Here is a 23,655-nt window from a genome sequence, read left to right as displayed (position 1 = left end):
GATCAGTTTATTTTAAACGCTTTACTTTTTTTTTTCTTTCCATGGACGTCTTGCATCCTGTGATTGATTGCTAGACTCTTACTTGTGTCTGGCACATTCTTTAGAAAATGTTCACTTTTCTTGTAGCTCGCGTGAAACCTAACAAACTAACGTGCAGTTGTCTTTGTGTTTCAACGTTAATTATTCACATTTCAAACCCAAGATTTTGAGGGCAAAGTCTTGGAAGTCACCTTGGCCAAAAGTCTAGACACGCAGTGGCCTTCAAATATATAGATCAATGGCAACGTACGACTTGGACTTTGAGATTGTCTTGGTTCTCAGTTTTCCACATGAAAGAAATCTCGCAAGGATATCTGATTAAGGATTCAAGGGGCGGGCCCAGCTAGCTTCAGCTACAGGTGCCATGAAACCTCCAAACCTCGCAAATTTCTCTACCCTTTCGTTTATGCATCTTGCCATGGCAGTAATTCCCAAACCATCTCAGTCAACCTATGCCCCCCAACCCAGAAATTCTAGTTCCGCCCATGTATGGTTGTTATATATAAACACACACACACACCTATGTTCTCATCGAATGTGCTTTGTATTACAAGAACAATGGCTTCTAAGAAATTTTTGAGTTTTTGGAACGCTTTCTTGATTGTTATACTTCTTTTCTCTTCTGCAATGGGATCAAGGGATCTGTCAGAGATTGCCAGGCCTCGTATGATTCGTAAGTCGGACCTGCCTTCTTAATTTCTTGGTTCTTCAGAATGTTGCGAGTTTTTAATTCTATAATAAAAGCTAAATCGAATGACGAGTTTATTTGAACTCACATCTTCATAACAATTCTGAATAGATATATTTAATTAGCTTAATCATCAAAGAAAAAGAAAAGAAAAGGGATATTTAGCTAATTACCTTTTAAAAGAGAACCAGGGAAAATCTTTTCTTTTTATAAGGATTAATTCTGATTGCATATGGGGGAGGTCACTTCATATGAATCCAACAGTGTGCTTTAGTTATTCATACTTCCACATATTAGGGCTAACTAAATTTCTTAAGTGCCCGAAGGCATAAACGCAAGCACGCCAACATATATTATCTCTGTTATAAACTCTTCTTTTGCCTTACATACTCCATTGTTATTTGTTTGAAAAATAAATTATGCATCTCTGAGGTCCTAAGAGGAAATGAAATATGTTATGGCATAATTTTCTTTGTGTTCATGCAGTTGAGAAGGCTAGTCGTTCTCAAAAGCTCGGTCCTCCAAGGAACGGCAATTACAATGTTCCTCCCCCCGACAGCTAATTAGCTGAATTTCATGACATCTTTTATTGCGTACAAAATAACGCAAATATTTAATAGTTTAATACTGTAATATATGCATCCACAGTCAATAAATTTCTGTACGCATTAGTAAGCGTTGCTACCTTGCTATCCTGATTTTTGCCTAGCGTTATGGTGAAGCGTTGAGGCTGATATCAAAAGTTCCTGCTGCTGAAAGTTACTGCTACGTTTAGTTGTACCTTTGATTAATTTCTACTCATTTTGGATTGCTTTACATCATCTTGTAGCTGGCAAGAGAGAAATAAAGGAGACGAAGATATTATAGTATCTTTTATTTTATTATGAAGAGTTTCAATAGATTTCTGTAATTCCATATAAGATTTATCACTGAAAATATCGATATGCGTGAGAACACTTTACATGCCAACTTCTTAGAAAGTAACCTTCACATTCTCAATCGATGCTAGCTTACCAAGAAAATAATGCCACCGTATATTAATAACGACAGTCGCCGCTAGCAGGAGCATCATCAACAATCAGCGCTAGCAAAGGCACCATCAATTACCATCAGCAGCAACACCACCACCACCACCAATCTCCTCCTCCTTGGATCCTCACAGCACTGCTCTCCTATATACCATTAAATTTAATACTCTCTCCTAATTAAGAAACCCCATGAATGAAAATCGGGAACTCAAACAAATTAGGTGGTCTCTCTCTCTCACTCGTATTGTTGCAAGAGCAAAATAGAAGAAAACAAAATAAAACTTTACAAAGAATTGAGGCTGAGTCTTGCCACTTTGAACATATTAGTTGAGATTGGAAATTTAGTAATGGTCTCTTTTGCTACTCTTCACTCAACTCTTGCCAAAGGTAGTTTTATGATTTTGGTCTAAAAAAATAATTTTTAAAAAATAATTATGGTTGTTTTGATTAAAATACATGTTTGATTAAAATTATTATTAAAATGAATTGTCTTTGGTTAAAAAAATTGTTGAAATTAATGTTGGTAATAAAATGATTTAAAAGGACATGTATTAATTTTTTATTTTGCAATATATTAATGTGCAATTCATTATTAATACATTGTAAAAACAATCATGTAAATCACAACACTGATTTTATTGTCTCATTAAACTTACTACAATGCTATCTCGAAGATAATCTATATAGGAAAACCTCTAGTTTTTATAAAGTTGTAAACATGGAATCGCATCGATTAGGAAAAAACTTTTTAGGAACAAAATCAAGATGGAGATCAAATTATATAAATAATTGTTGAAAATTAAATTATTTATATATTTTTATAATTCATAGATACAAAAACTTGGATCTTGTACGTCAATTTTTTAACTTGTGCAAAAACTACCCAGCATTGATTTTTTGATTAGTTCAAAAGAGAGTGAGGTTATTTTGATCTTGTGAATAACAAATTCTACGATAATAAAATGCAACTCAATAAAAAACAGAAGAGAAGCGTAGTATGTGGAAATAGCTTCTCAAACTCATAAAATTATGGTTAAATAAAAAAACAAATGCTAAAGCATAGCCAAACAAGTATTTTTATTGAATGCAAGGAAAAAAAGTTAGAGAAAAAAATTGTTTTTTTATCATGATAAAAATATGTAAAAAAAATGAATTTTAAGAATAACTTCTCCGTAATGCACACAAAATATATCTTCACATAAAATTGAGGTTATTTTTAGTTTTTTTATATACATATATTTTTTAACATGAGTGTGCCTAACCCAAACCCATCAAAGCCATGACTACAACCCAATACAAAATAGCCCAAGCTTATTAACATTTACCATGGAAGACTTGAGCCCAGCCCGGTAATCATTACAGCCCCAAAACACAAGCCCATGCCTATTTGTTGTATGAAAAGGGATAAAAAAAATGAGAGGTTTAGCTTTATACGACCACCTGCCATGGCAGCTTTTACAACCTTGTAAAAGGGAATGCACAAGGTGACGTGCAAACAGACAAGAACGGGTATAGGGCGGGTCACACTTTTCTCTGAAGAGAAAGGAAACAGGGAGCAAGGTTCGATGAATATAATTTCATTATTATGGTAGGTTAGGATACATGGAATTATACTGATTTTGTATGTAAAAACTATATCATGATTAGATTGTATAATACATAAGTCTCTAAGAAATTCAAAGAAAAAAAATAGACAAAGCGATAATTAAAAAGTTAAGTTTAGTTAGATATTCAAATAAAAGAAGATGAAAATTAAATCCATACCTTATCTCAACTCCAATCAATTAAATCGAAGCTCTAAATTAATATTATCACTCTCATTGTATATGCTTCACTACAATCTTTCCCCCTCAAATTACATGATGATCTGCAATTCATATTTATGTATATACATCTATTTTCATCCCTTCTTAATTTACTGCTTTTCTTAGAATAGATTAGTATTCTTATAGAAAAAAACCCATAAATATCTATATATCACTAATATTCTTTATATCCACTGAAATTGCATTTGTTTTATACAAAGTAAGTATCACCTCCTCATATGTTAAGTCTTAAATAAATAAAGAATATATATGTGAAACCTGCGTCTATTTGTATTTATTACAAGTCACTTGTTATCTCTCACAAGTTAAGCACTGTTTGGTTGTGCAGTGAATTTATTTCTAGACTGCATATTTTTTAGAGTTTTTTTTTTTTTTCTGTTTTGAAAGTGTTTTTTTAAAAAAATTAATTATTATTATTATTATTTTTTACTTCACTTTAATTAATAATTTTTAATATTTTAAGATTGATATTCTAATATTAAAAATAAAATAATTATTATTTTAATATATTTTTAAATAAAAATATTTTAAAATACATCCACGTAATACCGAACTGCCTCTATAGTCTGAAGTCGTTTTAAGCGGCGTAAATCAATTATTGGATGCCCACATAGTTGGCATTGATTTTGTCAAACGGGTTGGCTGGTCAAACTCTTTGTCGTAGACTCCAAGATTCAGGGCTGCTACTTGATGATAAAGGCGAGGAGCTGAGCACAGCAGACTTCGTTGCAATGGCCGGAGGAAGTTTTGTTTCTCTGGCAATTTTAATTGAGTGGATAGTATTGTTGCTATTTTGCTGCAACGCAAGTTTAGCTTCAAATGCAGCAGAAGCCGAGGCCTTGCTCAGATGGAAAGACAGTCTTGGAAACCAATCCATTCTCCAGTCGTGGGTCGCCACAGCAAATGCCACTTCAAGAACCCTAACTCCATGCCAGTGGCGTGGAATAACTTGCGATAACGCAGGAAATGTAACCCAAATAAATCTTCCGAACGTGGGCTTGACAGGTACCCTGCAATACCTAGATTTCTCTTCTTTAACAAATCTTCTTCGACTTGATCTTAGAGAAAATCAACTTACAGGAACCATTCCATCTAGCATTGGAACTCTTTACAAACTCCAATATCTTGATCTTGCCACAAATTTTCTTTATGGTACTCTACCTCTTTCTCTTGCTAATCTTACTCAGGCTTATGAGCTCGACTTTTCTCGAAACAACATAACTGGCATAATAGACCCACGGCTATTCCCTGATGGGTCAGCCGCGAACAAAACTGGCCTTGTTAGCCTAAAAAACCTCCTCCTTCAAACTACTGGGCTTGGAGGTCGAATTCCTGAAGAGATAGGAAATTGTAAATTCCTGTCCCTTCTAGCTCTAGATGAGAATCGTTTTCACGGACCTATCCCTTCATCTTTAGGTAACTCTAGTGAGTTGACCGTTCTACGGCTTTCCAACAATCTTCTTTCAGGAAACATCCCGCCAAATATAGGTACTTTGAGCAAGTTAACTGACCTGCGCTTGCTCACGAACCAGTTGTCTGGTTTCGTGCCTGCAGAATTAGGCAACCTTTCATCACTAACTGTTCTACACCTGGCCGAGAATAACTTCACAGGCCATTTGCCGCAGCAAGTGTGCCAAGGTGGAAAGCTTGTCAACTTCAGCGCCGCCTTTAACAGTTTCTCTGGTCCAATCCCGGTAAGCCTAAAAAATTGCCACACCTTATACAGAGTTAGGCTTGAACACAACCAGCTGTCGGGGTTTCTAGACCAAGATTTTGGAGTGTATCCAAACCTCACTTATATTGACCTAAGTTTCAACAGGGTAAGAGGCGAGCTGTCACCCAAATGGGGAGAGTGCAAGAAACTGACAGTTCTGAGAGTTGCTGGAAATTTTCTTGGCGGTAAAATCCCTGATGAGCTTGTTCTGCTAAACCAACTACGAGTGATTGACCTCTCTTCAAATCAAATTTTTGGAGAGTTGCCAGCACAACTTGGAAAATTGTCCAACCTGTTGGTTCTAAATGTGAAAGATAACATGTTTTCAGGACAACTGCCAGTGGGAATTGACGGCCTGTCCAGCTTGGAGTATCTGGACCTCTCTTTGAACATGCTAAGCTAGCGGGCCAATTCCATATCAAATTGGAGAATGCTCTAAACTTCGATTCTTAAGCTTGGGCAGGAATAGGTTAAATGGGACAATCCCGTATCAAATCGGAAATCTTGTAGGTTTACTCGACTTGCTAGATTTGGGCTATAATTTGCTTTCTGGAGGGATACCCTCTCAGCTCGCAAAGCTTACAAGTTTGGCGCAGCTGAACTTGTCCCACAATAATCTCAGTGGTTCAATTCCTGCATCTCTCAGCAACATGTTGAGCTTGGTTGCTGTCAACTTTTCATACAACAATTTAGAAGGTCCACTTCCTGATAGCAGCGTCTTTCATTTAGTTGATCCGAATTCATATAGTAACAATACAGACTTGTGTGGTGAAGTTCAGGGTTTGAGACGCTGCACCACTAGAGCCAGTGAAAAGGGTGGGGGGGATAAACAAAGCAAACTTGTTATTATTGTTGCTTCGATAACAAGTGCCTTGTTTCTTTCACTCGCATTGGTTGGTCTTATTGCATTTCTCCACCATCGGAACTCCAGAAATGTCTCAACACATGAAAGCAGATCAAGGAGGGAAATTCCCTTACCAATATGGTTTTTTAAAGGGAAAATTGCGTACAGAGACATCATTGAAGCTACAAAGAACTTTGATGACATGTACTGCATTGGGGAGGGAGGAACCGGAAAGGTTTATAAAGCAGAAATGTCAGATGGTCAAGTGTTTGCAGTGAAAAGGCTGAATTATCTGGTTCAAGACGAAGAGATTGAGACTACAGAAAGCTTTAGCAATGAGGTTGAAGCTTTAACAGAATTACGCCATCGCAACATAGTGAAACTCCATGGATTTTGTTCTCAGGGAAGGTACACATTCTTGATTTATGAATTTTTGGAGAGGGGTAGTTTGGCTGGCATGCTAAACGATGAAGAAGGAGCCAGGGAGTTGGATTGGGGGAAAAGGATAGCGGTTGTTAAGGGCATAGCTCATGCTTTATCTTATATGCATCATGATTGTGTTCCACCTATAGTTCATCGAGACATATCAAGCAAGAATGTCTTACTGGACTCTGAACTTGAGGCTCATGTTTCTGATTTTGGCACGGCAAGGTTTCTGAAGCCTGATTCATCAAATTGGACGGCAGTTGCAGGCACCTATGGATATGTTGCTCCAGGTGAGAAAATAAATATATTTTTATGGTCTTTGGCTGTAATTACGTTTGTTAGCAAACATAGTGCTAAAAGTTTTCATGGTCCTCTATTGACTGTTGCAGAGCTTGCTTACACAATGGAAGTGAATGAGAAATCCGATGTTTATAGCTTTGGGGTGTTGGCATTCGAAGTTCTGATGGGAAAGCATCCAGGGGAACTCGTTTCCTATCTACATTCATCTGCTAATCAAGAAATCCACTTCGAAGATGCGACAGATCCCCGTCTCTCACCTCCTGCAGAACGAAAAGCTGTTGATCTATTGTCCTGTATCATAACTCTTGCTCGTTTATGTATATGTGTTGACCCTCAATCTCGACCAACCATGCGAACTGTGTGTCAGCAGCTCGAAATGAAGGCTGCTGGTTCCGAATAATTAATCTCCCTGTCGATCGGCATGCTTACGCAGATCCATGTTTAATGTCTTTTGTTTTTTCAAGAAGACTCCTTCAAATAATAATAAAAATATATATTTTCAGATCACGGTCATGGTTGATGGGTCAATAGATTTGCTGTTGAGATGGGTTTTATGACGATATTTATCGTTTATCATAACTCCCCCGTATTTGAATTTATTAATCATAACCTTTTCGAAGAAGTAGAAATATTTCCAAAATAATTATTCTAAGGAGACCATTTCCCGGTAAAAGTCAAAGTCAAACTTAACGCATGCCATCCTATTAGTCTATTACCCATGACCATATCATCGGTGGGAGTCTGCAATTTTTTCCGAGTGGAGATATTGCCAAAATAATTATTCTAAGGAGACCATTTTTCAGTGTGTATTAAATGGCTGAATTCAGCGCTCCCAAATCCCAATCACGATTTTTGTAAGGGCTCACCGGTTCAGAGGTGGACTGATTGTTTTCCTTTTTATTTTGAACCCGGTTGGTTTTGCTCATTGTGAGCTGTTCTTTGTTGCCACTAACCATGAAACAAGGCATGTATACTGTACACCGTTAAGGTTATCCCAATGGCAAGTTACTAAATTTAACCCTAGTTAGCTTCAGTTTTTTTTTTTAAAAAAAATTAACTTTGATTTTTTTTTGGTTTTTTTTTTAAATCTATTTTTTTTAATCCCAATCTTACATCACGGTAGCTAGTTAATTAAGTTAACCATAGTTAACTTGGATTTTTTTAAAAAAAAAAATTAATATTTTTTGTTTTAATATTTAATATTAAGTTATTGGGTTTTTAGCTTCAAAAAAAATCTTTATTTTTATAAGAATTATCTATATTTCATATCTCAAGTCGTATTATAATAAAATTAACATAAATTTATTAAAATCATGGTTGTCTCCTTTAACCTCTGTTTTCTCCAACGTGCTACATTTTTCATTTATGCTGGCAGAGGACAAGAAGGTACTACAATTCTGTTCCAATTTAGCCTGAGGTTGAGCGGAAAGATGAGTTGAAATATACTCCAATTTCGTTTCCCATATTGCCCGGATCTCCAACACATATTCCTCAATCTTGCACCACTTTTTCCACCAACTAGGGCTGCTACCGTCTGGGGCTCTCTTCTTCAACAAGGTGCCTCGTCTGTTATCTCTTTTTTTTTTTTCTTGAAAGCTAATTATGATTTGTTGTTGGTTTTTGAGAGAGTTTGAAGAAACAGCGTTGAAGATGTTAAAAAGGAAGCTTGAAATCATGGGCTGTCCAAGGATGGCCAGTTGATTGTCAATTCTCTTTCCAGTTAAATGATTATTTTCTGACTTTATTTTTTGGTGGGCAAGGATATGGTAGTGTTGAGATTCTTTTTTCTGTTAAATGACTTTTATTTTATAAAATCCTATAAATCATAAATAAAATGGTTGGAAACATTATTTAATGATATTCTTGCTCATTACATGCTAATTTACTTTTTTAATTTTTTAACACTATTATTCTTATTTATTTTTATTTTTATTTTTATTTTTTTAATTTCAGATTGTTGAACCCATCATCATCACATTACTTATTTGCATTTGGAGTTGCCAAGTTTCTGGGTTGTGCATTTTGGTCCTCTAGGTTTGTTAATGTAACTTAAAACTTTTTATTAATTTTGAAAGATAACTTGATTTGTAGAAAAATTGCATTGTAATTAAATCTTAGCCTCTATTTGCTAATAATGGTATAATTTGTCTCCAAAGTGTTTTTAGTTTGTTAGTATTTCTTTGTTTAATGTGACAATCTTAAGTAATAAATTATTGATGAAATAAATATTTAATAGTTGGTTAAAAAAATAATAATTATGGCATATGTTTGCATGCAAACTTTATTTCTACAATATTACTTGACAATGAAAACGATTATATTTTTTCCTCAATAAAATAGTCTATATTACTAAAGTTGAAGAAAAAAAATGATACTGAGAAATAATAAACAGAGCAATTGCTTGGTGTATCCTATTTAGCATCTTTAACGACATTAATTAGGTTAGAACATGTAAATTAATTATATTTAAGGAATATATTAAGAAATGGTAAGGTATATACCAAAAAAATATGTTCATCTTTTTTACTATTGATTGTGTGATTGTAATTATATAGGCTAGTTAACAACTATGTTGAGCTTTGTTTTTGTTTTTTTTTATAGAAAAAATATATATTTTTTGAGGATGATGAACCAATTGTTTGAAAGATTTGGGAGGATAAGACAAGAATTGCTTTGAACCAGCAGTTGACACGAGCTCGTAAGAGAGCTATGTCGGACATAAATACCACAAATATTATGGATTGCATAAATAAAGGTCCGGTTTGGATAAACAATGATGATTGGAATCAAATGATTAAAGAAATTTGGTCCACCCCTGAATTTCAAAGGAGATCAAAATCTGCAAAAAATAATCGGCTAACTGAAGCAGATGGTAAATTAAGCACTCATTCTGGAGGTACGATGTCATTTGCATTATATCGAGCTAGCATGGTGAGGATTGTTTATATTTGTTATGTTGGACTTCAAATTTTCATATTTATATTGTCTAATATTTTTTATTTGTTGATAGCAAGAAAAAGCTGGTGGAAAAGAACCTCTATGGGATGATGTGTTTTCGGTGTTGCATCAGAGTGCTAAGAAGCCTGAAACCTTCATAGATAACAAGTCTAAAAAAGTTGTTGTAAGTTTTTTTTTTATGTAATTTAATTATTATTTAAAATTAAAATGAATTTATTATTATATTTAATTTTATTGTAGGACAATTACAAAAAAGAGATGATTTCAAGATATGGAACTGATCGGGAAAATCATCCTTCATTTGATGGAGTAGCTTGGTGTGCAGCTATATGAGGAGTTATAAAGGGTAGAATATATGGTGCACCTAGTATGCCGAAATCCATGATTAGTACGAGTGCTTCATCACAATCCTATACGATGGAGTCAACACCTCCTAGCTCATCAATTCATACATTGAAAGAGCAAATAAAGGAAAGAGATTGTCATATTTTATCACTACAACAGGAGATGACTTCAATAAAAAACTTTCTTAGTAATATGGGATACCAAGCTTGGGCATCAAATATGGACCAAGGTATGTCGACACCTATGGCTTCATCTATGCCGTCACATATGGCTCCACAGATGTATCCCTTGTCTAATCTAGTATATCGACCGAGGCCTCGACCACCGTATACCGGTCCCATCTCATGATGGTCAGCATTGTTTTGGTTCGTTTCCACCCCCACCCCCACCACAACCTTTATGATAAAACATAATTATTAAATTGTGACTTATCTATTTTGATGTAAGTTTGACGAGATTTAAAAATTTATTGTGAAATTTATTTTATTTAACTTATTATTTTTGATAAAATAATTTCTAGTATTAATTTATGTTTTTTGTATATTTATCTATAATTTTTGAAATAGCCACAAATAATTAAAAAAATTCAATAAATGAAAAACATAATTTAAAAATTTCATGTTAAATCAGCAACGGATCAACAACGGATATTCCGTTGCTGATCAGTAACGATCATTAGCAATGGAATATCCGTTGCTGATTTACATATTTAGTAACCGATTTTCAGCAACTGATAATCCGTTGCTAAAAGATTAATATCTATTATTTGCATTTGAAATTATCTGTTGCTAATTTCATTGCTGAATTTTATCAGCAACGGATTTTAATGTTATCTGCAATGGAATGATTAGTTGCTAATAGGCTCAATTTTTTAGTAGTTATAGCGTGGGATTTATGATCGCACAATGCCAGTATTACCTCCATGGGTTAAAAGTGCCAGTTCTTCATGTGCTTTGGAGGTTTGGTGAGGGCACAAAAAAATATAGCATTATGTATCAATTAAGAATTTATTAAATTTCAATTTAAATAAATAAAAGGAAAAGAGCACTAAAATACGCATCAAAATGATAATTAAAAGTACAGGGATTTATTTTTCTTATTGCATATGTATAATATACTTGCAGCAAATTTGATATTGTCGTGTTTCAAAACCTTGAGATACAGTGCGTAATCTCTTTATTTACTTATGTATTTGCAGAAAACTAACGAAGCAACTCTGCTAGCTGATAATGCGTTGACAGATCATCATGTCGAAAGAGATCAAAGAGGCAGCTGCCAATTATTTGACAAACCAGATGAAGAATGCCGACCAAAGTGTTAGTGAAATGGTGGCCAAGGCATAGGTGTATAACATGATCACAGAGCATTCGGTTTGGCCAGCTCCAAACAACTGGGTCATCGTACCTGCCAAGTCAAAGGCCAAAACAACAAGAGAGAAACAAATGGAGTTAATACCAAAACACATGAACATGGTGGAGCTTGGCGTGGATCTTGTAGCAGTAAGGCATATAGTTCACTAATCATAATTAACAGAGACCTATTCCAATTGCTGGAGGAAGTGCAAATTGAAGCAGAAGAACAAACTGATACAGCGGGTCAGAGGGCAACAAGCCAAAACGGACTGCATACTTAATGATAAGAGCTCCCGAAATGGGCAAGATAATATACCGGACTGCTACTATACCGATAATCACCATGAGCGGCACCTTTGACCCTTTCAAACCTAAGGACATCAATGGTGATCATTGTTTCCATCTCTCAACAATTCAACTTGTGAAAGAAGGAGGGATCTTGACGTAAATCAAAACGATCACGCTTACCGTCCAGAAGATTTGCTCCCATGATCAAAGTGACAGATGGAATGGCTGCCTCCCTGCAAACATGAAAGGAATGCCAGGGGAAACTTGTTAGGTAGCTGAAAATGAAACTAACATAACATTTTTGGTTGCTTGGGAATCTTCGTATCATCAAAATCGGATACTGACCCGAGAAAGTACGCAGAGTCTTCCACCACATGAAGAGGGGCAGTATCACCGATTAAGGCTTTTTGGAACGGAGGGACGACACCAATAATAAACCCAACAATCTATAAAAATGAAGCAGTAAAGGGTGTCAATCTGGCATTTTATACTTTAGTGTAGAAAATTTCAAGATTTTTTAACGTGACCAAGAAACTGTAGAAAAAAAAAATCCGCAAGCTGCTTATCAATGCCTGCTTCACGAAAATGTCTCCATAGATGATCTTCAAAGATCAATGCTGTTCAAGAATAAACCAGGCATGTACAAAGCGCAGATTAGCATACCGCTCCGTTAATTATAGGCGAAAACAATCTCCTCAAGTTGAGTTTCTTCATAACCTTCTGAAAGCCCTGCTTAACGTTACTCGGAAATGGCTCCTGTACGTCAAGAAATATTGACAGGTAGGATGAAGATTTCTCTTAAAGAACATTTTATTTACCTTCAGAACGCAAAATGTGCTCATAATGAACAGGAAACAATATATTGAAATAGATAAGAAAGCACTGAAAAAATGAAGGTAAATATTGAAATTTCAAATGACCTTGGCCTTCTCCTGTGGCACTACACAATCAAGCTCCAAGCGCTCCATATGACCCTCTTCAAGCGAGGGCTCTTTTAAAGGGAGGAGGGGCCCCGTGCGGCATTTTGGAAGCTCTTCTGTTGTTTCTCCAGCAGACTCCGCACCCTCCGGCGATTCATCCAGTTCCGGTTCATCAGAATCCTTACTTGATGAATATACACGCACAATATGGTAAACATATGACCACAGATAGATGGCACCAATCTGAAACATAAAAATAAGATTGGAATGAGGTTTACGAATCCCAGTTCCCCACCACCACCATTTTCAAATCAAGTTCAAGTTTGGAAATGTAGCCATACAGCTATGGAGAGCGAAGCATATGCCAGACCGCGCGTGTTACAGGCATTAGAATCTCCAAATGGACTTCCTTTTTCCTTGCAAACTGCTGGGATCAGTATGAGAGGAATGGCGCCCAGATTTCCTGTTCACATCGACCATCCATCCTATCATATATCATCATATAATATCATTTACTTATAGCAGTAAAGCTGAGGTAGTTTCAATTACGAGGTGACACGTGGACGTCTGATCAATGGTTAATAGATGTGAGGTTCAAATTAACATATTATTCATGTGAATAAACTTGTAAGGTAGCATGCTTTTTATTATTAATCAACGCAGAATTCCAATGTAGATGTAAAGCATATATCCTTCTATTTAGTGGTCTCGTTGGATTAGATTGGTGTCAATTAATTTTTATGAGCAGATATACGGTGAGTAAAATTTATGCAATAACATTAAAATAATATGTTCTTTTACTGTTTGTTACTGTGGGCGAACAACTTTTAAATGTTTTTTTTTTCTTAATTTCATTCTATGTTGTTGATATTTTATATATTAAGATTTCATATATATATATATATATATATATATATATATATATATAAGTCACCATAAAAAAAGAAGAAGAGAAAAACATGTCAGTTTGTCAAATTTTGGTTATAATTAAAAGTCAATATTAGTATTAATAGATTTATGATTATAATTAAAGTCAATTTTAGTATCAATAGATTTATCTTATATAGAGAATTTTATTAGGGTGATTTGAAACTTTCATCTTAATAGAAAAGGAAAATTGGGTTCAGAAAAAGTTTTTTGTTTAAATTTTTTAGATTTTTTAACTTGTTGAAGAGGTTTTGTATTATAAGGTTAGAAATGAGTTTGATGTGGTTTTTTATGATGTTTGTAAGAGTTTTTCATTTGATATCAATTAAAAATAAATTTTAAAATATAAAAACTCGGATCTAGTGATTGAAATTTGAATTAGTAAATAATGTGTTTTAATATGATGACACATCACCAATTTATTTACTTTTTAAAGGTGGACATCTAAAAAATAAAAAAAAGTTAGATGTGTGGGTCTAATTACCCGCCGTACCTATGGAAGACGCAACCACTTTAAAGCATCTGAAATTAATTTCTACTATGGGTAGAAGAGGTTCCCAACATAATTTAATGGATTTTTAAAAAAAAAAAAAAAAAACTACCATTATAAATTAAAAATATTGGCTAATAGCATAGTATGATACAAAGAAAATTTATGAAATACCATAATTTTAGTTTATCATAATTCTAAATAGCGACAACTTATCCTATCATGATTCCAAATCATTATATATCACAAAATTAAACCCTAGCCTTCCTTTTTAATGTGGTGTTTTGTAAAGAAATTGCATTTTTATAATTGTAATATTTATTTAATGTTGTGTTATTTAATCATGATTTATATATATATATATTTATGTTTTGAAATAATGATAAGTATAAACTGTATTATTTTATATATAAAAAAAATATAGTTATATTATTTCATCAAAATTTGAAATTCTTAGTGTTAACAGCACAAAATAGCCAATTATACGGCTGAATGCAATTATGAAAATCTCTATGATGATTTATAGAAAGGTAAGATTCCAAATAATTTGTCAAACATTCTATTTGCTCTGATTAATTGAAGATCTTTGAGTTTTGATGGTGCACAATTTTTTTTTTAAAAAAACATATAATTCGAGTCGATCATGCCAGGCTCCTCACCCTCATCCTCACGAGCTGTTCACGGGCCTCGATCCATTACCAAGCTCTAGGTATGTACCTCAATATATTTTTTAAAACTTTGAAAAGTCAGAACAATATTGTGCACTCTCTGTCAGAATATTGTGGTTAGTACATTTTATTTTATCTGTAATTTGTGATGTTTGCGTATAGCAAATCTAAATTGCTTAATGGTTTTTTTTTATTATTATTAAATTAAATGTTTGGGCTAGTTTATGTATATCTCGACTAATCTTATATATTTTAAAGTTAACAACCATGTAAATTTATATTAATTCTAAAATTTATAAAATTTAAACTAATAATTTTTAAAAATTAAATTTAAAACTTAACCAGTTAAACTTATATCTCTCCCAGGTTTTCCAATAACATGTTTTCATCAGTAAATTAGTCGACGGAGTAAATGGGAGATAGCTTCTCAACATAATATTTCATCAATGTTTTCTCATATTCTGGTGGTGACCATCCATGGGCGCCCACCAAGATTTTTATACGACACATCGTTTCTAGTCAGCTGTCAACGCCTATTAAACTGTAATCTCTTCATCAAAGACACACCAAGTCACCATAACCAATGATGATTACCAACAACTTACCTGGAACTCCACGCACTACTAGGAACCTGTAGTTCCACGAACTACAAACTCTTCACTTTATAACATAAACTGATATGATGGAGGTCTATAAATATTATTTTATAAGGATTTTGAGAAACCGAGCATTATATTACTACAGCTGAAAATCTTGGCACGAACTGGAATGATGTACTGTCTTCTAGGTTACCTCCTCGTCCTCAATTACTGTTCTAATATCTTTCAAGAGAGTTTTTATCTTAAAAAAAAAAAAAATAGCTGAGAAAGTGAAATACTACCGAATATCGATGAGTGAAAATGTAAACTGGAAAGGACACTCAAGATCTGCAGACATACCTTCAATTAACTAGCCAGATATAATAAAGCCTACCTGCAGCACAGGATCCCAAGATCATGCCCCGCATCCGTTTAGGAGCATTGGTGATTTTTACAAGCAACCATCCAAGCACTGAGCCTATGATAAAGGTGATGAGAACATTTAGTGGCATGAACCACCTGCATCATTCAACCAAAGTTGGATTCAAGAAGCTAGCAGGAAAAAAAACAAAAAATTGAATTTGAAAAATTTGCCAGAGAAACTCACAGCTCAAGCAAGCTTCTTAATGTTACGAATTTTGCCAAGCTGCTCCCAACAAGTGCTGGACTCAGGACATAAAACACAAGCTGCACAACAATTGAGTGTAAAAATACACATTATAGTCATACGGAATTCAGAATGTTCAATGCATCAATCAGAGCAATACAGCAAGGAAAAACTGAAAAAAATGTATTCACCCCACCCCTCCACCCCCTCCTTGTATCAAGCAAAGAAAAAAAAAGTTTTTATTGTTGAAAAAAAAAAGTTTTTATCTGTATATATAAACAGATAGAGAGAGAAGCAACAGAACCAAACAAATACTTACATTGTTCAATTGATTTCGTGCATCTGCCCCCAAAATACCCACGCGCTCAATTGCAAGAAATACGCCAACAGCAGTGAGCAGGAGCACCTTCAAAACTGGCATAAGTGCAACGAAGAACAGTTTCCAAATGTCCATAGAAGCTTATAAAAGTAGCTCTTAGAGTCGTTCCCACACCAGACTGGAAAAAAAAAAAAAAAAGATGGTTCTCATAATTAAAATCTCTGAAATTCCACAAGGATTAACTGCCATAAGAATATAACTAACGGTTGCATGGAATTGTGGTCTGTGTGTAAATTGTTTCAGAAAACATGCACTTAACTGAACAGGATGCTTTAGAGTAGCTAGAGGCCACAAACTGATGTATTAAATCTGTTCTTGGTGCATAAGCAGGCAAGAAGATTAGAAGTTTAATTTAGAATAGCAAGGCATTCATGATTAAAGAAAACTTGGGAGAGAAAAGCGAGATACCTGATGGAATTAATTTGAATGTTTCCCCGTTGCTGTCATTCATTTGAAAGCTGATATAAATACATGATAGTGGAGAGTCTAGGTGGCGCATAATAGATTTATTTACATATTCTAATACACCCCCGTAGTCGAAACTGGAGGTGATCGAATGTTGAGACTATTTCTAAAATCATCAAATAGTTGCAGCGGAAGTCCCTTAGTGAAGATGTCAGCAATCTGATAACGTGAAGGGACGTGGAGAACTCGAACTTGACCACGAGCGACTTTCTCTCTTACAAAATGTATATCCATCTCAATATGCTTAGTGCGTTGATGTTGAACTGGGTTACCGGACAAATACACCGCACTGACATTATCACAATATACTAAAGTGGCTTTCGGAATAGGACAATGTAGCTCCAAGAGTAAGTTTCGAATCCAACAAGATTCAGACACTACATTAGCTACCCCACGATACTCAGCCTCAGCGCTAGACCTGGACAAGGTCGGCTGTCTTTTTGCAGACCAAGAGATTAAGTTGTCCCCAAGATAGACACAATAACCTGAAGTCGACCGTCTGGTGTCTGGACAACCACCCCAGTCGGCGTCGGTGTAGGAAATAAGTTTATGAACTGAAGAGAGATAAAGGTGGAGACCAAATTCGATAGTGCCCTTAATGTAGCGAATGATACGCTTCAAAGCAGACATGTGTTGAGTTCTGGGGTCATGCATAAACAAACAAATTTGCTGAACAGCATAAGAAATATCCGGTCTTGTAAATGTCAGGTACTGTAAGGCGCCAGCAAGACTACGATACTCAGTTGGATCATGATAAGGATTTCCTGAAGAGATACTGAGTTTGGCTTTCGTGTCCACCGGTGTAGGAGATGGGTTAGAAGAAGACATACCGGCCCGCTCAATGATTTCCTCGGCATATTTCTTTTGGGAAAGAAAGAGACCTCCTGAATGTCTGGTAACAGAAATGCCCAAAAAATAACTTAGGGGACCCAAATCTTTCATAGCAAACTCAGAATCAAGCTTAGACATGATGGATTGGCGAAGAGCAGCTGAAGATGCAGTAAGAATAATGTCATCCACGTAAAGAAGAATATATGCCATATCGTTGCCCTGACGATAAATGAATAAAGAATGATCTGAAATACTGTGAGAGAAACCCAATGTAGTCACATAATCCGTAAAACGTTGGTACCAAGCACGGGGGGCTTGCTTAAGCCCATAAAGGGACTTCTTAAGCAAGCAAACATAATCTGGGTGTTCTGAACTTCGGAAGCCAGGAGGTTGATGCATATAAACTGTTTCCTCGAGATTCCCATGCAAAAAAGCATTCTTTACATCCAATTGATGAAGACACCAAGATTTAGATAAAGCAATACTGAGTACCGTTCGAATAGTGGCCGGTTTGACCACCGGACTAAAGGTCTCACCACAATCGATACCCGTTTGCTGACCTGCACCATCACCAACAAGACGGGCTTTATACCGCTCAAAAGAACCATCAGATTTCTTCTTATGCCTGAAAATCCACAAACTTCGAATGATATTAGCATTAACTGGACGGGGTACCAAGTCCCACGTCTTATTGTCAATAAGAGCATCATATTCGTCTTTCATGGCCATTTTCCAATTATGATCATGGAATGCATTACGGGGATTTGTGGGCAATGGAGAAATGAAGTTATCAGATGAGGTATGAAGATTAAGGAATTTGCGGGGCTTAAAAAATACCATGTTGGGATCGTGTTGTCATTTGTGGAGAGTGAGGTGGACGGTCAAGTGGAATGGCTTGGGTTGTGTCCATTGGAGGAGGTGGACTGTGTGAATTTGGTTGATCGGTGGGAGAAGGAGATATGGGTCGTGGTGAGGAGTTGGATGGGCTGGGTAGCGTTCGATTAGGGGAAGCGGATTGGTGCGGGGAGAGGTCCCTAACTGGAGAAGTAAGAATTGGGGTGATGAGTGGTGTTTGTTGGGCCTGTAGAGGAGGTGTAGGTTGGGCCGGTGGAGCAACGAGTGGGGTGGGATAGACTTGGGCTTCAAATGGATTTGGTTGATTAGGTGAGTGAAAGAGAGGTGTAATTCCTGCATCTAAAAAATCATAAGTAGGAGATTGAGGAGCATGTAATTTAGAAAAGGGGAATGTATGTTCATCAAAAGTCACATGCCGTGAAATAAGTATTTTACGACTCGATAACTCATAACACTTATAACCTCTATGATTAGATGGATACCCTAAAAAAACACATGGTGTTGACCGAGCTTGCAATTTATTTCTAGAGGTAGATGGAAGAAGAGGATAGCATAAACACCCAAAAACTCGAAGGTGAGAGTAGGACGGGTCTTTTTGATAGAGAATTTTTGTGGGTGGTTGGAAAGCAAGCTTTTTGTTGGGGAGTATGTTAAGAAGATAGGTGGCCATTTGAAGTGCATGATGCCAAAAGGAGGATGGGAGAGAGGCATGAGCGAGGAGAGTGCGGATGATATTATTGATGGTACGAATTTTTCTCTCGGCTTTTCCATTTTGAGGAGATGTATGAGGGCAAGAGAATCGAAAGGTCATTCCATTTAATTGACAAAATTTGTGAAATGGTCCATTATCATACTCCCCGCCATTGTCACATTGGAAACATTTGATTTCCCTTTCAAATTGTGCCTTAACATGAGTACGAAATGATAGAAAAATGGAGTGCACTTGAGATTTAGTGGCAATTGGAGAGGTCCATAGAAAATTCGTGAAATCATCAAGAAACAAAACATAATAGCGATGACCACCCGAGCTAAGAGTAGGGGATGACCAAATATCACTATGCACAATATCAAAAGGCAAAGAGGTATATGAGAGAGAGTCATAAAAAGGTAATTTAACTTGCTTCCCAAGAGGACATGAATGACAAACAAAAATTATCTTGGAATTCATTGCAAACAATTAAATTGTTTTTACGAAGAGAGCTTAAAACAGGAGCTCCTGGGTGTCCTAAACGACTATGCCATAATTCAGGAGACAAAACGGTAAAAGTTGATGGTGGTGAGATTCCAATGGGTGGTGTTGTGGTAACTGGATATAGGTCACCTGTGCTGTTACATCTCAGTAAAGGCATCCCTGTTTGAAAATCCTTCACAGAAAAACCGAAAGGATCAAATTCAACAGAAGCATCATTGTCAATGGTAAATTTTCTCACAGAGACAAGATTTTTAATCAATTTTGGGGCATGCAAGACATTATTCAAAGAGAAAGAAGGGTTGGGGTTAGGTAGTAATGCGTTTCCACAACCAATAATTGGAATAGTATGACCACTACCAACAGTAATATTACGATTGTTGCTCATATTGAAATAAGACGTAAGATTACCTCCGTTTGCGGTCATATGAGATGTGGCTCCGGTGTCCATGTACCATTGATTGTCAGGAGGAGTAATTGAGAGTGTATGCATAGCTGCTTGAATGTCGGTTGGAGCATAAGATGATGGGGCCTGCTGTGTAGAGGCTGCCATGTGGGCCTGTTGTGGCTTGGCCCAAGAAGGCCTGTCTGACGTTGAGAGCTAGGCTGGTGAGACAAGTGGTTTGCTGTTGGGTATGGGCATGGGGGTGTAGCCCAAGGTTGCCACGGCCCAGCCCAAGGAGGAAAAGACCATTGCTGCTGCTGTGAGGACATTGGCTGCCAGGGGTGTAGTGTACTGTTGCTTGTGCAACTGGCCTCCACGGCCACCACCCCTTCCTCTGCCTTTGCTACTACGGGCCACCACTGCCACCTCCTCTGCTATTACGGGTGGAGGAGCTTCGGTTGGAAGTGTGATTGGAGCGGTGGTGGAATGGATTTCCAGCCGTATGGCCACTGGAATGGGCGACTGGAGAGACAAAGAAGGCAGAGTTGGAAGAGGTCTGAGAAGCCTTTTCATCCTTGCGGTCTCCTCCAAAACCAGCATAGATCGTGCTTTGTAAAAGGGAGGAAGAGAATCACCATGACGAATCTGGGAACCAACACTGGCATAGGCATCAGTTAAACCGAAACAAGTTGAAGAACCAACCTTTCATTTGTTACGGGTGATCCAACATTTGACAGCTGATCCGAGAGGGACTTAAGATGTTGACAGTAGGATGAGGCATCTGTAAAATGCTCCATTTGAACTTTTGAAAAATTCTTTGTTCTAGATAAAGAGCCCTAGAGTTTTTTATTGTCCGAGAAAATGTCCCTCAATCTGTTCCATGCAAGTGCAGCGGTGGAGTCACGTTCAAGGATGGTGTTGAGAAGATCTTCAGAGATAGTGCTGTAAATCCATTGTAGAACAATGGCATCAACCCGGGACCAGAGGTCAGGGTCCGTGTCTTGAAGAGATGTGTCCTGCTTCATCTCTGCTGCTGAGGAAGGAATGATATGATCAAGAACTTGATAAGCCCTAGCATGGATTTTAAAATAGCTCCGACCACGTAATGTATTGGCCCTTTTCAATGTCTAAGGTGACTTTGATGAAGGTGTTGATGTTGGATACTGCAAGAGCAGGATGAGAAGGATGAGGTTTGGGAGGTTGTCTAGGAGGAGGAGGAGAAGGGGGGGAGTGTGCTGGGTCGGATGTGTGCTCTGTCATGGTGTTTGTGGGGAGGCAGTTTTGAGGCAGCCTAGATGCTGGGACCGAAGGAGAAGAAGAGGGAAAGCTACGGGGGGAGACGGGGGCTCAACTCTTAGCTGGCCAGAAGAAGGGGAAAAAAAAATTACAAAGGTGGAAGGAGATAGAAATGACGAAGGCTGGGTCTGTCAGCTTCAGAAATGGAGTGTGCGGGTGGCTGGTCTTGCATGGAAACGGGTCATGGTGAGCTGGCGGCTGGAAAAGAGAGCAGCTGAGAGGGAGAGAAGGAAGGCTGCACTGGTTCGATGGCAAAGAGTGGGGGAACAGCAGAGAGGATGGGGGAAACGGTTAGCAGCTCTTTTGAGCCAAGGGAGAAGGAAGGGAAAAGGGAAAGGTGGAAATAGCTGGGTCTGAAAAATGAAGGTCACTGGGGAGGCATAAGACTGGGGTGGCGTGTGTAGAGAAGATTTATTTACAGAGAACAAAATTCCTTGGCGGCGGCTTGGTGCGAAGAAGATGGATTTAGGGTTGCTCTGATACCATGATGGAATTAATTTGAATGTTTCCCCGTTGCTGTCATTCATTTGAAAGCTGATATAAATACATGATAGTGGAGAGTCTAGGTGGCGCATAATAGATTTATTTACATATTCTAATAATACCTTCAAAAATAAAAATACAACGTGAAATGTATCTCTATAAAGCTAATCACATAAAACCAAAAGAGCCAACATTTTTTTATGGGAGTGATAAAAATGGAGAGGCTGTCATCTTCATCGGAATAGCACTAAAATAGAGTAGACAATCAAACACATATATGGAATGGTATATTTGCACCCACAGAGAACATAAAAGTAAAGTCAAATAGAAAATAAAGATTTGGACTAAACAGGATCGGCATCCCATCAGTGCAAGAAATCCACAAATATAATTCTGGGTGTAGTTCAATTGTTCTGAATTTACTTTATAAAAACTACTGTTTCGAATTTTATAAATTTTAGTATTGTTAAAAGTTTTTATGGTCAATAATTTTAAAATTTATAGAATTAATTGATGTAAATACAAATTTTTCAGATATTCACATTAATAATTAATAAAAAAAATCCACAGATATCATAATGGGAGACATATTCAAGTTTCTCCACCATGATATCACATCGACGATGAGACAGATGCATTTAAGAGTGAGTGATCAACTACGATACGTAAAGGAAACACAAAGATTCTCTTAAATAAATGAAATGCCACCGTTAAGGCAAGAACGATTTCATTTTTATGATGGGAGAAGGCTGAGTTTGAGGGAAAATACTGTGTCTCCATTGCTCAAGTCATTTATTTATTTATTTTGAGATTTGATTATTAGTTCCTGCACTGCAAAGTGGGGGTACAAAATGGGGTTTCTATTGCTCCTTCTTCTTATTCCTTGCAGACTTGACTTGTGAGCGGAGGTCGTGTCATAATTCATTTGGCACGAAGGAGAAAAGCTCAGTGACATAATGTTATTACAGCTTGTTCAGTATTTATTTGGCGAGCTATCATGACATGAGATCCTATCAAAAATTCACTTAATAATAACGGATTTACCCATAAAATATTTCTATCAATAATTTAAAATCGAACTTACCAATAGAATTTTTTCCATCTATAATTCAGTCGATAACTACTGAGAGAAAATGTTCGTTGGTAATTACCAACTGAATTACGAATGGAAAGTTCAGAATTAAAAAAAAAAAAAGATGGTTCGCTGACGTGGAGGTTTTTATGGGTGATTTTTACCAATGGATTCAAAACGAAAGCTCCATACGGTGATTTGACTGGTTCACCATTTAAAATGCCGACAAAATTATCGAGGAATTTGAAATGACAGATCCGTACGATGACGTGTCGATTTTTCAGTCAGAATATCTGACGAATGCACAGACGAATTATTTCGTCGGTGAAACCGTTAAAAAAGTTAATATATGCCTTCTCTGCCGACCTTCTCCTCTCCTATTTCTCCTTCTTCTTCCTAATCTTAACTCTCCTCATCTGCAAACAACCAGCCCCCCTCCCAAACAAAAATCTCCCTCATCTCAGCACAAAAGGTTATATTTCTTGAAGTTTTGTGATCACAACATCCGTGTTTTGATTTATCGACGGATTTTATCAATTTTTTTAAGTAATTCTATTTTTTTTTTAATTTTAACATTTACATGTCAATTTTATTGTTTTTTTAGTATATGTATTTTGTTAGTAGATATGCATGTTTTATTGTTATTTCTCAAACAAACTTGTAGTATATGAATGTATAATTTCTCAAACAAGTGTTGTTTTG

General features: G+C 36.4%; 3 long non-coding RNA genes, 1 other non-coding gene and 1 pseudogene across 6 annotated transcripts; 3 read left to right on the top strand and 2 right to left on the bottom strand.

Annotated features, from left to right (window-relative positions):
• The first annotated feature begins 218 nt into the window (after nucleotides 1-218).
• Nucleotides 219-1,594, top strand: LOC140955355 (uncharacterized). The gene is made up of 2 exons (XR_012169334.1): nucleotides 219-712; nucleotides 1,214-1,594. It is a non-coding gene; the product is annotated as an uncharacterized lncRNA (long non-coding RNA).
• Nucleotides 1,595-4,252: 2,658 nt separating this feature from the next.
• LOC118028625 (uncharacterized) lies at nucleotides 4,253-7,420 on the top strand (annotated as a pseudogene).
• Nucleotides 7,421-8,185: 765 nt separating this feature from the next.
• LOC118028626 (uncharacterized) lies at nucleotides 8,186-11,474 on the top strand. 3 transcript variants are annotated; one of them, XR_012169399.1, is made up of 4 exons: nucleotides 8,186-8,422; nucleotides 8,819-9,986; nucleotides 10,064-10,533; nucleotides 11,367-11,474. It is a non-coding gene; the product is annotated as an uncharacterized lncRNA (long non-coding RNA). The 3 variants fall into 3 exon arrangements; XR_004684045.2 differs by lacking the exon at nucleotides 11,367-11,474 and having other exon boundaries at nucleotides 9,876-9,986; nucleotides 10,064-11,359; XR_012169398.1 differs by lacking the exon at nucleotides 11,367-11,474 and having other exon boundaries at nucleotides 10,064-11,359.
• On the bottom strand, nucleotides 11,366-12,965 carry LOC140955383 (uncharacterized). The gene is made up of 2 exons (XR_012169401.1): nucleotides 12,729-12,965; nucleotides 11,366-12,564 (listed from the first exon to the last, which is right to left on the bottom strand). It is a non-coding gene; the product is annotated as an uncharacterized lncRNA (long non-coding RNA).
• A 144-nt stretch (nucleotides 12,966-13,109) lies between these two features.
• Nucleotides 13,110-16,078, bottom strand: LOC118028773 (uncharacterized). Its single transcript, XR_012169400.1, has 3 exons — nucleotides 15,999-16,078; nucleotides 15,786-15,910; nucleotides 13,110-13,191 (listed from the first exon to the last, which is right to left on the bottom strand). It is a non-coding gene; the product is annotated as an uncharacterized protein (transcript).
• Between the last annotated feature and the right edge of the window lie 7,577 nt (nucleotides 16,079-23,655).

The sequence above is a fragment of the Populus alba genome, chromosome 3 (assembly GCF_005239225.2).
Source record: "Populus alba chromosome 3, ASM523922v2, whole genome shotgun sequence".
In the NCBI taxonomy this organism is placed as follows: domain Eukaryota; kingdom Viridiplantae; phylum Streptophyta; class Magnoliopsida; order Malpighiales; family Salicaceae; genus Populus; species Populus alba.
Note: the sequence above shows the minus strand (reverse complement) of the source record. Positions and strands in the feature narration are given on the sequence as shown.